The sequence below is a fragment of the Henckelia pumila genome, chromosome 4, assembly GCF_033568475.1.
Source record: "Henckelia pumila isolate YLH828 chromosome 4, ASM3356847v2, whole genome shotgun sequence".
Classification (NCBI taxonomy): Eukaryota; Viridiplantae; Streptophyta; class Magnoliopsida; order Lamiales; family Gesneriaceae; genus Henckelia; species Henckelia pumila.
The window spans coordinates 60,425,741-60,442,909 of record NC_133123.1 but is presented as its reverse complement, the minus strand read 5'-3'; the positions used below and the strand labels follow the sequence as shown (position 1 = coordinate 60,442,909).

The 17,169-nt window shown below is 36.8% G+C and overlaps 1 long non-coding RNA gene across 3 annotated transcripts; it reads left to right on the top strand.

Annotated features, from left to right (window-relative positions):
• The first annotated feature begins 12,021 nt into the window (after nt 1-12,021).
• LOC140866424 (uncharacterized) lies at nt 12,022-15,639 on the top strand. Of its 3 annotated transcripts, none has more exons than XR_012144881.1 (8): nt 12,022-12,228; nt 12,437-12,579; nt 13,794-13,861; nt 14,031-14,185; nt 14,553-14,685; nt 14,758-14,828; nt 14,913-15,083; nt 15,455-15,639. It is a non-coding gene; the product is annotated as an uncharacterized lncRNA (long non-coding RNA). The 3 variants fall into 3 exon arrangements; XR_012144883.1 differs by having other exon boundaries at nt 14,751-14,828; XR_012144882.1 differs by having other exon boundaries at nt 13,991-14,185.
• The last annotated feature ends 1,530 nt before the right edge of the window (nt 15,640-17,169 follow it).

The following is a 17,169-nucleotide window of genomic DNA, read 5'->3' as shown; positions in this document are numbered from 1 at the left end:
ATGGGACAAGTTGGAGTTATGCCATGAAGGGACTAATCAAGTCAAAGAAACGAAGATCGATCTACTCCAACTCAAATATGAAACATTCGAGATGGAATCAAATGAAGATGTAGATACTATGTTCCGAAGGCTTACTCAAATTATCAATGAGCTAGTCCAACTCGGGGAACAATATCCAACCAAACAAGTGTGGAGGAGAGCTCTACGCGCCTTACCCAAGGAGTGGGATGCCAAGAGGACGGCTATCATAGAATCCAACAAAGGCGACACCGCTTCCTGTGACCTTGATCAACTTCATGGGACTCTAAAAACCCATGAGTTGGAACTGTCAACAAGGAAGGAAATAAAGAAAGAATTAAGATATTAAGGCAAAGGGGATTGCTCTATCTTGCCAATCCAAAGAACATGAAGATGATGATATGGCACTCTTTGCAAGAAAATTCAAAATATTTATGCAAGGAAACAACTTCAAAAAGAAGACGGACAAAGAAGTTACCTGCTATAACTGTCAACAACAAGGCCACTATGCAAATGAGTGTCCTCTCAAGAAGAAAGTTGACAAGGTAAAGAAGAAAGCACTCATAGCCACTTGGAGTGATAGCGACGATGACGAGGAGGAAGAAAACATCTGCCTCATGGCTAAAAGTGATGACATCGTCTCCGACAACGATGACGAGGTACCTTCCTATGACGAACTACTACATGCATACAAACAAATGTTTGATATGGCTAAGTCACTTAGAAAGGAAAATAAAAACCTTAAAAATGAATTAGAAACTAAGGGGCTTGAAAACGTAAGATTAAAGGATGACATAACCCACTTAGAAAAATCTTTTAATAAGTTCAATGTCAGTAGTAATAAATTGAATAATCTACTTAGCATGCAGAAATGTAGTTTTTATAAGGGTGGAATAGGGTACGGTAAGAAATCAATAGACTTTACTAGTCTAATTGCTAAAGCAAAAATAAGATTACCCCCTACATTCTCTTATTATTGTAAAATTGGTCATGCTAGATATAAATGTAGATCCTTAAGATTTCAATATGATCAAAAGAGTTATATGAAATGGAGGCCTAAGAGTACTTAACAACTCATCAGTTGGCATTATGAGATCATGATCTAAGGGAGTTCATCATAGACCGGTTTAAACTGTCTTGACTTGCGACTGGTCTTCCTGATGAACGCTGCTCTGTCCAAGAAAATAGGTTTTTAAAGAGGCCATAGCCCTACCTACTACTGGGAGCACTCTTAAAAAGTGGCGATGATGTTGCTATGAGAGATTGAACTCTTAGAAATCTATTTTGTATCTCTCTTTTCTAACATTGTGGACCCAAAAGAACTAAAGGGTACCAAAACCAATTTTTGCAGGGAAATAGGAAAACTGTTCTCCCTAGCATATGGTATCTAGACAGTGGATGTTCTAGACATATGACGGGAAACAAAGAGCTACTCCAATCCATCAAACCAAAGGAGAAGGGTTCTGTCACCTTTGGAGATAACAGCAAAGGAGTTATCGAAGAAATCGGCTCAATTGGTATTTCTAAATCCTGCTTGATTGATGATGTACTCCTAGTGTAAGGGCTTAAACATAATCTACTAAGCATAAGTCAATTGTGCGATAGAGGTTATGAAGTCAAATTCACTCCCCAACACTGCACTATATCACTCACATCTGACAAATCCATAAATTTCAAAGGATATAGAAGTGAAAATGTATACAAGGTTTCTTTAAATAATTTATCTTTATCAAATATTAAAAGCCTTGTATCCTTGAATGTTGATGACAACATTCTTTGGCATAGACGACTAGGTCATGTTGGTCCTAGTACCATAGAAAAACTTTTTAAACTTGATTTAGTTGTTGGTATGCCAAAACTCAATTTAAAATTAGATTCTGTTTGTGATGCATGTCAACTTGGCAAACATACAAGAGAATCTTTTAAAAGCAAAAATTTTATATCTACTTCTATGCCCCTTGAACTTCTTCACCTAGATCTATGTGGTCCCTCGAGGAACGCTAGCCTAGGAGGGAAGCTTTATGCATTTGTCATTGTGGATGATTTTTCACGTTACACGTGGACATTGTTTTTAGCCCACAAAAATGATGCCTTTGATTATTTTAAAACTTTTGTCAAACGGGTTGAGAATGAGAAAAATCTTTTTATAAAACAGATTCATAGTGACCACGGAACTGAATTTCAAAATGAGAGTTTTACAATTTTTTGTGAAGAGAAAGGCATCGATCACAATTTTTCTTGTCCTAGGACTCCTCAACAAAACGGGGTCGTTGAGAGGAAAAATAGGACACTTGTGGAGATTGCGAGGACCATGATATGTGAGCATTCTCTACCAAAATATTTTTGGGCTAAAGCAATGAACACTGCCTATTACATCATTAATCGTGTATCAATAAGGCCAATTCTCAAGAAAACTCCATATGAATTATGGAGAGGGAGAAAGCCTAACATTTCATACTTTCGGGCTTTCGGTTCCAAATGCTATATACATAATAACGGTAAGGACAACCTTGGCAAATTTGATGCCAAATCCGACAAAGGTATGTTTCTTGGGTATTCCACAACAAGTAATGCTTTTAGAGTTTTTAATAAACGTACTTTACTTGTTGAAGAATCTATGCATGTTGTATTTGATGAATCTATGTCAATATTATCTCGCACTAACAATGATGATGTAGAATTACTCGAAGAAGAGTTGGCTTCATCAAGTCTAAATGATTTAGATGTTTCTTTTGAGGAAATACCACTTCCGAAGGATTGGACGCTTCACAAAGATCATCCTATAGATCTTATTATTGGAAGTCCTTCAAAGGGAGTAACCACTCGTTCTTCTCTTAATAATATTTGCAATCATCTTGCTTTTGTTTCACATGTTGAACCTAAGTGCATTAATGATGTTTTATTAGATAATTCTTGGATTATTGCTATGCAAGATGAATTGAATGAGTTTAAACGTAATGATGTTTGGAATCTTGTTCCTAGGCCGCATGATAGATCTATTATTGGCACTAAATGGGTTTATAGGAATAAACTTGATGAGCATGGTACTATCACTAGAAATAAAGCTAGGCTTGTAGCTAAAGGATATAGTCAAGAAGAAGGCATAGATTATGATGAAACTTATGCGCCTGTTGCTAGACTAGAATCTATTCGCATGCTACTTGCTTTTTCTTGCTCTAGAAATTTTAAGTTATTTCAAATGGATGTCAAGAGTGCATTTATTAATGGTGAATTGAAAGAGGAGGTTTACATTGAACAACCTGATGGCTTTGTTGATATTGCTTTGCCTGATCATGTGTTTAGACTTAACAAAGCCTTGTATGGATTGAAACAAGCTCCTAGAGCTTGGTATGATAAATTGTCTACTTTCTTGCTTTCAAATGATTTTTCAAGAGGAAAGATCGACATTACTTTATTCTCCAAGAATGTCAAAGATGATTTATTAATTGTGCAAATCTATGTTGATGATATAATTTTTGGTTATACTAATGAAACTCTTTGTCAAGAATTCTCTAAGTTGATGCAGGAACACTTCGAGATGAGTATGATGGGGGAACTTAACTATTTCCTCGGATTACAAATCAAACAGTGCAAGGATGGGTTCTTTGTGAACCAAAGCAAATACATCAAGGAGATTCTAAAGAAGTTTGGGATGGAGAACACAAAATCATCATCCACACCGATGAGCACAACAATCAAACTCGACAAGGATGAAAATGGTAAAACTGTAGATCAATCTTCCTTTCGTAGTATGATTGGCTCCTTATTATATGCTACTGCTAGTAGACCGGACATTATGTTTAGTATTTGCTTGTGTGCACGATTTCAATCATGTCCAAAGGAATCACATTTGTTCGCCTTAAAACGCATTTTCAAATATCTTTCAAAAACTCCAAATCTCGGCTTGTGGTATTCGAAAAATTCTTTCTTTGATTTAAAAGCTTACTGTGATGCCGACTTTGGTGGATATAAGGTGGACCGAAAAAGCACTAGTGGAACCTGTTTCTTTTTAGGAAACTGTTTAGTTTCTTGGTTTTCCAAAAAGCAAAACTGTGTTGCATTGTCAACAACCGAAGCCGAATATATGGCTGCTGGTAGCTGTTGTACGCAAATTCTTTGGATGAAGCATCAATTGCTCGACTATGGCGTCTCTTTTTCAAAAATCCCTATTTTTGTGATAACACTAGCGCCATATGTCTTACAAAGAATCCGATTCAACATTCGCGCACCAAACATATTGACATTCGTCATCATTTTATTCGTGACCACATCGAACGAAATAAAGTTGAACTTCAATATGTTGACACGTCAAATCAAATTGCCGATATTTTTACAAAACCACTAGATGAAAATACTTTTATTCGTTTGCGTGGTGAACTTGGCATGATTGAGTTGTAATCGCTTGTAGACATAAGTTAAAATTAATGTCATATTAAGGGGGAGCTTAACATTAAAAAATCGAGCAAATTAATGTTGGAGAATACAAATTAATTGTATTTTTCAATACTAAAAAGCTCACATTTTTATATGGTTTATCTGTTTAAGAATTAATTTGCAAAATTTAAAATTAAAGAGTCAAAAATCGCAATTTTACCTCAGGTAGATCGGAACCACATATTCTGGATCGGAACCATCGATTCCGGATCGGAAACACCGATTGAGGATCGGAACTTCCGATCCCAATCCCGCCATTTCCTATTCTACGCGGTAATTTTCCCTCCAAGACATAGATCGGAACCTCCGATCACAAATCGGAACTTCCGATCCACATCTTATCCGGCTTTTTGAATTATTTTCACCGCCTTAAAATTAATTACCGCTTCAGGATCGGAACGTCCGACGCACGTTCGGAGCTTCCGATCGACACGTGTCTTGATTTAAGTCGACCGCATGATCGGAACGTCCGATCGCAGATCGGAGCTTCCGATCGATTCCGTCCCTATAAATATCAGATCGCTCATTTCGATTTTTCACACCTAAAAATCATCTTCTTTTCTTCCTTTAATCCGATCCAAACCTCTCTAAATGGCATCCAAACGCCGTCGTGCTTTAGCCACTACAAGCGAAGCCCAATCCCATGATCCGACCCAGCCTGCCATCTTTAGGCCCATTCCCGAAGACTATCAGGACCGTACTATTCATCCTGGTCGTATCTTAGATTCCGCATATTTGGCCCAGTCTCATCTCCTTCTGTTGGACCTTATCAAGGCTCAAAAGTGGGAATCTTTCTTTCTTCCATCTGTCCCTGACTCCATCTACATTTCTCTTATTCACGAGTTCTATGCCAATCTTGAACTCGAATTAGGACATGGTGAGATCACCATTGCCACGATTGTTCAAGTCAAGCATATTCGTTTTTTTTCTGCTGATTTGTCCTCCTGGTTTGATCTTCCCAGGAATGGACCCGGTGAATACTTCTCGCAAAACTGGCCTCAAAATGATCCTACTTTTGATCGCGAGTTGTTACTTTCTACCATTCTTGGTCGTCCAGCTACTGCTGCTGATGATCGTATCCACCTCAAGAGTCTTTGTCATGATTTTCAAATCATTCAAAAACTCATTACCACTTTTATCGTTCCTCGCAGTGGAGACCTCTCCACTTGCAAATATTTAGATTTATACATTCTATTTCATATCATTTCATCTCGACCTTTAAACCTTTCGCGCCTTGTTATGCAGACTATGCATCACACGACAAAGACGGTGAAAAAGGTTTCTTTTCCTTATGCCCGGTTTATCAACCGGATTTTGAGTCGTTTCAATGTTGAATTTGAGGGGATACCTTCTATTGAAATCCCACCAAGTCACATCTTCAACCATCAGTCTATCACCAGGATGGATTTATCCTGGAATCCTGTGTACTCTCGATGGGTTGAAGATCGAGGAAGAGTATTTTCTAGATTTTCACCTATTTCTGCCTTTCATTTACCATATTCCTCTCTTCCCCACTCTATCCAAATCAAAGGTTTTCCGACTGGTCCTCCTAAATCTGATATTCCATCATCTTCCGGTTTTGAGGCCTTTGCGGCAAACCTTGAAGATGTTCCTTTCCAAACTCCTGAGGTCCCTGCAACCCCAACAAACCAATTCCCTAGCGACCGTCTATTCGAGACACTTCATCGTATGGAGACGAGCATGCACACTCACTTTTCCGAGTTGACTGCTAGAGTTTCTTCTTTGGAGACCCGATTTGATGAGTTCACCTCTCGCTATCCTCCGCCGACTCGCGATGATGACTCTTAGATTTTTATTTTGCATTTTAAGTTGTATTTGGTCTTATGTAAAATTTAAATTCTATTGGAATAAAATAGTTTATATTCATTCTCTTTTATTCACTTATTATTACTTTTTGCTTATCACAAAAAGGGGGAGAATTAATTGGTTTAACAGTTAAATTGAGTAAAAACTATTTATTTGTTAAAAACTATGTTGCTTATTTCAGGGGGAGTTTTTACATGCAATTTAAATACTTATATGTTTTTTACTGTCTATTTTTATTTTCTATTTTTAACCAAGTTTTGTGATCATCAAAAAGGGGGAGATTGTTACGCCTTAAACGCATATAAATCTCAATTGTGAGATTAATGTTTTTAATGCATTAACAAGGCCCTTTTTTTATGTTTTGATGATTAACAAATCTAGGTTAAAATGTTACTAATGTTTACAATGAGCTTATTACAGATTTAAAATTTTCAAGGCTCAATTTCGTACAAGGTTATTCAAGATCAGAAACAAATTTCAAAGACTTATACTACTACGAGTTTGGAAGTTCCGATTGGAGTTCGGAACCTCCGATCAGGATCAGAAGGATCTTCGGAAGCTAAGGGACGATCGTTCCGATCATGGTTCGGAAGCTCCGATCTATTTTCAAGGAATTTTATATTGTTCGGAAACAGAACGAAAGCTACGAAGTGACGAGATCGGAAGCACCGATCATAGATCGGATGTTCCGATCTACTACGGCGGCCTGATAATCTTGTCCGGAAGACTTTTGCCCGACAACATATTTAATGCGCCGATCGGAAGCTTCGAAGTGGGATCGGAAGTTCCGATCCTGTACAAACCGCGTGACTCAGAATTCAAATTTCGGAAGCTCCGATGCTGGGAACGGAAGTTCCGATCGATGCCGAATTTTCAACTATAAATAGAGGCATTCCGAGACCATTTCAAGCATCCCAACATCTTCAAATCTCTCAATCCTCTTAAGCATTATTTTTGCTATTTGTTGAGCAATTTGTATCCCCTTTTGAGCTTTAAAAATATATTCATATATCGAGTTGTATCTGGGGTTGTGAAAATCGTTGGTGTAAACACTTGAGTGTGAAACCAAGTGTTGTGTGATTGTTGAGGCTATCCTTGGAGCCCTTAAGGCCAAGAGTATCGAGTTGTATCGGAGCGGTGATCGTGTCAAGTTGTAAGGCTATCCTTGGAGCCATCAAAGCCAAGTCGTTCGAAGTGCTAGTGGATCCTTGGTTAATCGATCTTAACCAAGAAGGGGAGACGTAGACGATTTATCGTCGAACTTCCATAAACATCTCTTATCCCTTTTACTGCTTTATTTACATTACGCATTTATTTACTGCACTTATTATTAATTGCTTTAAGTCTTCCGCTTGCGTATTTGCATAATCGCTTTAAATTGCTAAAGTTGCCAATAGAATCTAAATCCCCCCCCCCCCATTAGGTTCTAACACGGATCGAGCCAAATAGGAAATCTGGAAGCTTGGGGAAAAGATGGGGCGGCTTCCATGGAGGAAATAGACTTGGAGGGGAAAGGTTGAAGATAAGAAGAATTAGTGAAAGTCCAAGATTATATAACAAATCCACTGTTTGCGTTTTAGACCCTGAAAATTCCGAAAATTTCAAAATAGTCCCTGATCAATAAAAAGTCGGCTCTCAAATTCTGAAATCACTGATTATCTCAAATAAAGTCAATTAAGATAATTTGGGGTGTTACAATTACTGTCAGAAATAATTCAAACTTCCTTCTCCATTTTCACGTCAAGCGAAGGCCAATGATGTGTATCACCAAGTAATAGATATGTCGATAGACATTCTTCATCAGTTAAATATATTGGGCCAAATACATGGTCACAAATATGTGTTACGTAACTGAAGTTCAATTCAGTCTCACTCTTATTCAAGTCACACTTCGTGTATACCTCATCTTTTAGTCTCGATATAGTCGCTCTAGTATCGCCAAAATTTATGGCTCCACATCGACCGTTTAGCCCCGAGCTCCATGTAGGTTCTCCTTGCTGATTGTTTTTCCATACTCCATTATACCGAAACATAACAATTTGCGTCATTTTTTTGTTACAAAAAAATGTACATGGTTGTAAGTAAGATAATAGGTAAATGAAAATAAGTAGCAAATATGAAGTTTCTGATTATATATTAATGTTATGAGTGTTCTGTCTCCATGTCATCTATTCAATTAAATATAATTTAAATAAAATAAAAAATAATAATTTGATGTACGTTTAACAAGTAGAATTTTTATTTCACTCAAAACAAGCAGAATTTTTTCATTTAAATTTTATTGAATTTTAAATAAATTAATACAACTAATGGTGGATATATCAATGAGGCAAATCTAACGGTGGGTATATGAATGAGACGCAAACACTTCACTTTTTTTTCACAATTTCTTTGCATCATTAATTCCTTAATTTATTAATTTGTCGGTTCTTCACAAAATTAAAAAAAATAGCCACAAAAAATTAACGATTAACAAACAAAAACAAGGAATAAAAATTAAATAAATATAAAAAAAATGAAAAAAGAAAAAAACATACGTACAATGGTGGCACCGAGTGGATGATTTGGAATGGTTTTTTTTTCTTGGGTATAGAGAAGTGGAAGGTGGCAAAATTTTGAAAGTGGAAAAATAATTAAAAATGAAAAAGAAAGAAAGAAGGTCAGGAAGAAGACGAGGAATAGCACGCTGAGGCGGCAAAAAAATCTGAGGAAAAATTAGGGATTTTTGTGATTAATCTAATTGAAATTAAATGACATAAAGGGTAGTTTGGACATATATTAAATTAAAACTCATTTAGAAGGTTACTTTACAAAATACAATATTAATAAGGTCAAAAATTTAAATAAAAAGTAACAGAAGGTTATAGTTCAAATTGTGAGATCTTGAGCTTTCAAATTTTTCCAAGCATGCGCTATAGAAACAACTTGTCTTCTTATACGAAAAACTCCGGTAAATCTAGCATCTAGTACTAGTAGTAGAACTTTAATTTGATCATTCATAGTTCCATCCTGCCCAAAAAATTTCGAGGCTGAAGAAACTGATTGAACAGCAGTCACTGAATCAGAGAACACCTTAACCTTAGAAATATTGAGTCTTTTACAGAACAATAAGCCGTGCAATATAGCTCGGAGTTCACCTCCAAAAGCAGACCCTGGGCATCGAATTTTTTGTACTGTTGCGCCAACAATATTCCCAATATGGCCTCTAATGATAGCTCCAATAAAAAATTTCACACTAGCCTCATCGAAACCAGCATCAACATCCAACCGGAACTTCCCTTGCCGATGTTTCATCTATATCAACTGTATCTCCTCGGAACCGAGGTTCGAAGAAGATGAGATGGCATTATGGGCATTAAGAAACTCAACAAACAATGAGGATGCCCACTTACCATGCATAGGCTTTGTCAGTAAAGACTCATTATGTTTTCGATGGCAAAATTCACCCCAAACCGCCCATATGAAAATACAAAACAACCTCATCTCCTTTTTATCAAAGGAATGCAGCACACCATACAAAATATCAGAAAAAGAGAGTTCACGACATCTGCTAATAAACCATAAAACATACCTTCCTTCCATATGGGACGAGTGACAAGACAATAAAATAACGAGTGGAATGTTTAGGCCATAGAGAACTTACACAAAGCGCAAATCTCCGAAATCGGCATATGGTGTCGGCAATATTAGCTTCCGTGGGAATAAAGTTATGAGTAGTTCCATATAAAAATTTTCACATTCGGTGGAATTTTTAAGCTCCAAATATGCGACCACCATGCATAGTTCCCTTGTGATCATGAAGATGGATGTGGCTCAAAACTCCAATTTGTAATTGATATCCAGATTACACTTAATACCTCCCTTTCCTGTCCCATTTCCAGATATGCTTGTCAATACTCCCAATAAGATCAAGAGGAATGTTTAGAATCTCTTCAACTTCAAAAATAGGGAAACAAAGGTGAATATCGTCAATTTTCTAGGATCCATTTGATCCTATGAAATCAACTACTTTCTTATCATGTATATAACCACCCATCGTTGAGATTCTACGTACCTGTGAGACCTTGGTTTTAAACATCTAATCTCGAAATATATCATTCAAAAAAACCAACAGGAGCCAAGAAGAATCAAATAAAAAAAAATTTATTTTTCAAATGCAAAGGGGCTCGCTCGAGCGGTAATATATTACCGCTCGAGCGAGCAAAACTCTGCCCGAGAAACCTCAAAAGCTCTCGCTCGAGAGGTAATAAAGTTCCGCTTGAGCGAGACAAACTTTGTCTCAAAAGAAAGATACCCCTCGCTGCTCGAGGGGTAATAAACTGCCGCTCGAGAGAGCCCAACTCTGAACTAAAAAAAACAGAACTTTTACATAAACAATACTACATCAACATAATTTCAAAACATAAAGAGGTATCCAAATACATGCAATAACAACATATAAACCTCCATACTCGAATATTCGATACAACTTAATTCAAAGGAAGTACGAGTTCTAAACATGCTTTCAATACAACACGAGCTTGACATGTTATTCGACTTCTAAACCGAATCCTCACTTCTATCCCTCAGTCTCGAGCTAATCATGTCCCCTCTGACTTTATCCTGCCCCACCTGTTGCCAAACACACATACAAAATAAGACAACACTAGGATAAATCCGGTGAGAATAATATTCACAGTAAAAGTAACATAACATGCAATATCAAGTAATATATCAACAAAATGATATAACCTCAACATAGTTCAAAGATAAATAGAATGATATGCATGTCTTTAAAATTCGGGATTATCTAATCGGATAATCGAAGGAGAATTTGGTTCTTCGATTGGGATCCCGAGGATAAGGTATAACAACAACTCACCGACTCACCCGATTGAGGTGGATGAGGTATAACTTACTCCTCTAGACTTTGGAGCAACTATAAGGAGTATTCAGACTCTGGAAGATGTCAACAACCCATGCACTCAATTATAGTCTCCAAATCATCTAATTCGAAAGTAAATCAAATAATTCAGCTCAAGATGAATCCATATGAGAATCGTAATACATTCAAGAATAATTCAAGTAATTCAAATAAACATGCAAGTATGTGATTCCAGGGAACTCGAAAATCAATTCGGATTCGAGTATTCATACCCTTTTCAGTTCGATGTCGACTTTTACCTTATCTTTGGTTTGAGGTGCTCCCACTCTCGACAAGATACAACAACAAGAGTTCCAATAAAAAACCATTCAATCTCAATTCAATGAATAAGGTAAACTTGTTACCATTCTCGATCACTTCGTCGACGATTCGAATCCTACGAACTCTGAGCTCAACAACCTTCAACCAAATCTGTATGAAGATGCATAAGAATTCAATATCAATCAATCCATTCAATTCAATAACAACTCAAACCATTGGCCCCAAAAATTCCCAAATTTTCAAACCGCACTACAACAAAAGTGATCATCGACAACAGTTGAAAGACAACGCTTTTTACAAAAAGCGTTGTTAAAAAAAAACATAACGCTTTTATAAGAAAACATTGTCTTTGTTTTTTAAAATTTTTAAAAGACAACATTTTTTCGTCGTCCACAACGCGAATGAGCGTTTTTTTTATATCTATTACAACGCTTTTTTTCCCTTTTTTATATATCTATTATTTTTTTACGTTTTTTTTTTTTACCTTTTTTTATATATCTATTCTTTTTATGTTTTTTGAAAAGAAAAATCCTTCTCTCGTGAGTCTTACGATTCCCCCGAGACCCAACCCTAGCCACCCATTTCTTGGCTTCGATTCGCTGCCACGGACATCGAAAATCCGTGATTGGAGCTAGAATTCGGTTAGAGCTCGTCCTAGGCTTCGATTTGTGATCTGCGTCGTCGCCCTTGTTGGACTATACTTTGCGAGTTGTTGTTATTCGTTCTCCAGGTGTGATTGCTTCGATTGTTGTGGCAAATACAGAGTGAGTTTCATATATTAGTGAACGCGTTTAGAGATTTGTTTCTGGTTTTTCTGAATTTTTGTGATTTTTTGAACATACAGACCCGTGTCCTCTCGTACACTCGTTTTGTTGCTTGATTTCTGGGCGGAGAATCCTCCATTTGAAATTGATAAACTAGTATGGCGCAGGGCTTATGGGACTGATGATTTTTTATTTTTTGGTGTTTCAGGCGTTATTCCGGCAGCCACTGCGGAAGATGTAAATTTTGCAGTGGAGGCTGCTCACAGAGCACTCTTAAGAAACGGGGGCAAAGATTGGGCATCAGCAACTGGGGCCCATCGTGCTAAGTATTTGCGAGCCATTGCTGCAAAGGTATGCGGGGTATATCGTGATCTGGGATTCTGTTAAAATTTAAAGAGATAGATAATCAAAATGTCGATCTTCTGTTTCAAAGTGCATATTATTGAATTGATATTTCATTCGCATCATTTCGTTGCTTTGTTGCGCTGTTTTTTTAGCCCGGGTTTTCTAAATGACTGAAATATTACATGCTTCTTGTCATTTGCAGTTCAGGATCGTGGCTATACTTATTTTTAACCTTTTGGCTTAGAAAATTCAAGAGACTAAGATTTTATATTGTAGAAAACAAGGAAATTTCAATAAACTGAAGAAAAATAATCAGCTTGATACTTTGAATAGCTGAGGATACATAGGAAAGTCTGACAATAGGTTTATGTTCAATACATGGATATGTGTGATGTTAAATAAGCGTACTTTAACAATGTGTCATCCTAATTATACTTTCTGAAATGTTGTGTGGTGACTCGTATGAATTGTGATCTTCCCATTTTACTACAATCTAACCTTCTCGTCAAACCATTACCCCATCTCGATTTTGCCACCATCGTCGTCTATATGCCGCGTGAAAAGGAGCGACAACCTACATGACTTGTATTCTAGCCATAGATGAACTCAACCATGGCTTGAATCAAGCTTGAGAGATCGAAGCATGTTGCCAATAGAAATTGTGTTATTCGATTCGCGATGTCCAATCCTTTCTTCTTGGATTTCAGGTTGAGTTGTTTTATTTCCAGCTCAGGAAGGATTTCGAGGTAGCCTAACTCTCTTCTAGTTATTTTTATATCTGTGACCAGCCCTTCTCCGACGATGCAAACCACCACGCGGCTCCCGTTTGCCCACTTAATTTCTGTCCCAGCTCAACTTTGCTTCGATTATGGATGTTTTCAGCTCGTTTCTAGTTCAATTTCCAGCCCTTACTTCGTATTTCATAGGCTGTTCAGAATTGAGAATTTATGTTGATTTCAAATTTTTGTCTCAATTATCACTATATTGATTATTATTTGTGTTATTTGTTATGGGCTCGAAATTTGGACGAGTTCAAGGTATAATTTTGGTTATGACCCTGTTTCTTGATCAACCGTGCTTCTAGTGAGAGTTTATTGTGTTTACTAGATCATTTATGGTGTAAAATTGATCATTTCCAGTATGTTTATTATCCATTTAATCTAATGAACTATGGTTTAATTGGTCATTTTTGGTATAAACTTATTGTGTGTTTTTTTCAGTGCGGCCTGAATCTTTCAAAACAAAAAAGAAAAGAAAGAGAATGGGATTTGCACAGCTGCATATGTGGGTAAGTACGTAAATTTTAATTTTTGTAGCTTGTAGGCTGTCGAGAGTTGTATGATTGAATATCTATATATGTTTAGACCTTGAGTTTTCACGTGGTGAAGTTAAATATATTGGTATTTGGATGGGGCAGCATACATGAAAAGTGTGATGGTTGTGATCGTCGGGTGCAGGATCTGGAGGGTTCGAGTGTGACTTTTCGAGGTGGACTGGGGCATGGTGGTGGCGAGAGGCTACTGCATGAGGGTATATGTAGGTGATGCGCTCCTGTCGCTGGATCGCAGCCTATACGCAACTTCAAGCCTACGTGAAACCATTACCATCAATGGCAAGTTTCTGACTTTACTGCCTTGTTAGATACAACAATTAACATTATAATCTGTCAAGTTTGATACGAAAATTCAGTTGTTTTTAATAATATATTTTTATATGGAATAATGGTTCTTTATCAACACAAAGAGGCCCACATGCACTAAACTAACAAAGGCTAACAAAACCCAGAAAGCATGAACAACAAAAACAACTTCACTACCTAAACCATGAACTTCAAGACAGCTACCTTCTTTTGGCTCACTCACCATTTTGCTTCTCTCGCTAACTCTTTCCATGCTCTCTCAATCTTTCACCAGTGATTCAAGCATTCTCTTATCATTTCGTGTCTGTCCTGCATTTGATGAGCTCGGGTTTTTCAACAGGGTAGCTGAAAAAATCAGCTCCAACGACAACTACTTCTTCGCCATTCTCGAAAAGCTCATTTTCAAAAGACATGGCCATCATCACGGAAGGCATAAGAGCTCATGCAACTACAACTTATGGAAATATGATCTGGTACAATTATACAACATTACGCTCGTTATCACCGTTGATTTAAAGGGTTGCGCTAATTTTAGCAGCGTGCAGAAAGCCGTAGACGCCCTGCCGGATTTCAGCTCTACTAGATCACTTATTATAATCGATAAAGGCACTTATAGGTCAGTCATTATGTGTACTTCACATGCATATTTTTCTTCCAAATACCGTTGAAATGTTCCAAACTTCATGTGATTATAACACAGGGAAAAGGTTGAGTAAGTTCTAACAAGACAAATTTGGTAATTCAAGGAAATGGGTACCTCAATACTTTTATAACCTGGAATGACACGGCTAATTCCACTGGAGGGACAGCTTGTAGCTCCACTATGGCCATATTTGCTCCCAATTTCTTGGCCTACAACGTTAGTTTTCTGGTAAGCTATTGTTTCTGTCAAGAAGTTGATTCTTTGATTCGGCAGGTTCGAAAAGTTTTGGGATAACAACAGTGTCAAGAGAGTGAAGAGAGAAATCTTAACAAGAAACAAATTACATGGTTCGACTTCGACCTCAAGCCTATAGGCCTACATCAAATGTTGTCCATGAGGCCATTGGCTAAACTAACATTTTCTTGATTCGAACATAAAAGTACCAACCTTTATAAGCATTAATCATAATATCATATATCTAATATTCTCACGACCCTAAAGAACTTATCATAATCATATGTGATTTATCATAATCATATGTATGTCTCTAATCATATTTAATTTGTTTTATGTTTGTTTTTATTTTTAATAATTTACAGATGGAGAAACAAATTAAAGGAAAAGAGATTGTTGCGGCTTTTATGAAAGCTTGGGACACTAACATGTGCTGAAGGAAGGAATCAAAGTTTTTCGAGATTAATGCATAGTTTTTTTCTAGTGTTCATTAATTTAGAATTCGATTATTTTATATTTGAATTATTTATAATATTGAAATTTATAATATTGGAAGACTATATTAAATTTTATTTTACAAATTTTGAATTTTGAATGATTTATAACATTGAAAATTTGTGAATTTTTTTTTTGTTTTTTATTTGAACAAAGACAACGCTTTTTACCATAAAAGACAACGTTTTTTTAAGCGTTGTTGTTTTCAGATACAACGACGCTTAAAAAGTGTTGTCTTTTCCAGAAACGACAACGCTTTTTGTAAAAGACAACGCTTAAAAAGTGTTGTTTTTTTTAGATACGACAACGCTTTTTAAGCGTTGTTTTTTCCAGAAACGACAACGCTTTTTTCGCGTTGTCTTTGAGTGTGGTTTTTTACAACACTGGCTACGACAACGCTTTTTCGAGGACATTAACAACGCGGAAAAAGCGTTGTCTTTAGCCGTTTTTCTTGTAGTGCCGGCGGCATAACGGTTAATATACAGCCAACCAAAAATCAACAAACTCAACATATCAATCCAATCTACCTCATAACTCCATCAATGTATAAAAAAAATTCAAATACCAACAATAATCCAAACCCCCATTTTGAATAAATGCTTCAAAAATCATAATAAATCCGAACGTCGTTCTTTTTCCAATCCGTCTTGAAGTAAACGATCTATGCTAGCTCAAAAACAACATATCCAAACAAAATCAAATTCTGAAAACACCTCAAAATCTAGACATGCTGGATTGAAATAAAACTTATGGTAGAACGGAGCTCTCACAGCTGTGATCGCAAATATACCTTCAGATCGAAATTCTATCGGACGGATCGTGCGAAATGAAGAAATCAAAAGCTTGAAGGGGTTTTAATGGTGTAGTCGGCCAAGGAAAGAAGAAGAAGAAGAGAAATGCACGCTTAGTCAACAATAATAAGGCCAAGTGTTAAATAAAACTCCATTTTTGCACTTTAGTCCTTGAATTCATTAAAAACTACAAGTCAATCCCTGATAAAATATCAATTTAGCACTCGAATTTCATAATCTCTGAATATCAATATTAGTCTCAAATAAGATAATTTTGGGGCGTTACAATTCTCCCTCTCTAAGAATTGATTTCGTCCTCCAAATCGTATACGGTTCAATCACATAAGATAAGAGATAGGATCAAAGACTGCAATAAGAATTCACATCACATAAATAACTCTGGAAATCACTGTCTCATATCGTGCTCTGTCTCCCAAGTCGCTTCTTCGAATTCGTGTTGACTCCACTGCACTTTCACTAACTGAATCGACTCGTTTTGAAGCTGATACTCTTTTCGGTCAAGAATCTGTATCGGTCGTTTGAAGTAGCTCAACGTCTCCTCAAGTTCGGCTTCACCTGGCTGAAGAACATGAGAAGGATCTGGGTGGTTTCTGCAAAATAGAGACATGAACAACGTCGTGAATACCAGAAATAGATGGAAGAAGTGAAAGTTTGTAGGCAAGATCTCCTATCTTCTCCAAAATCTCATACGTACCAATGAATCTCGGAGACAACTTCCCTCTCTTCCCAAATCTGACAGTGCCTCTGAAAGGAGAAATCTTTAGAAATACTCG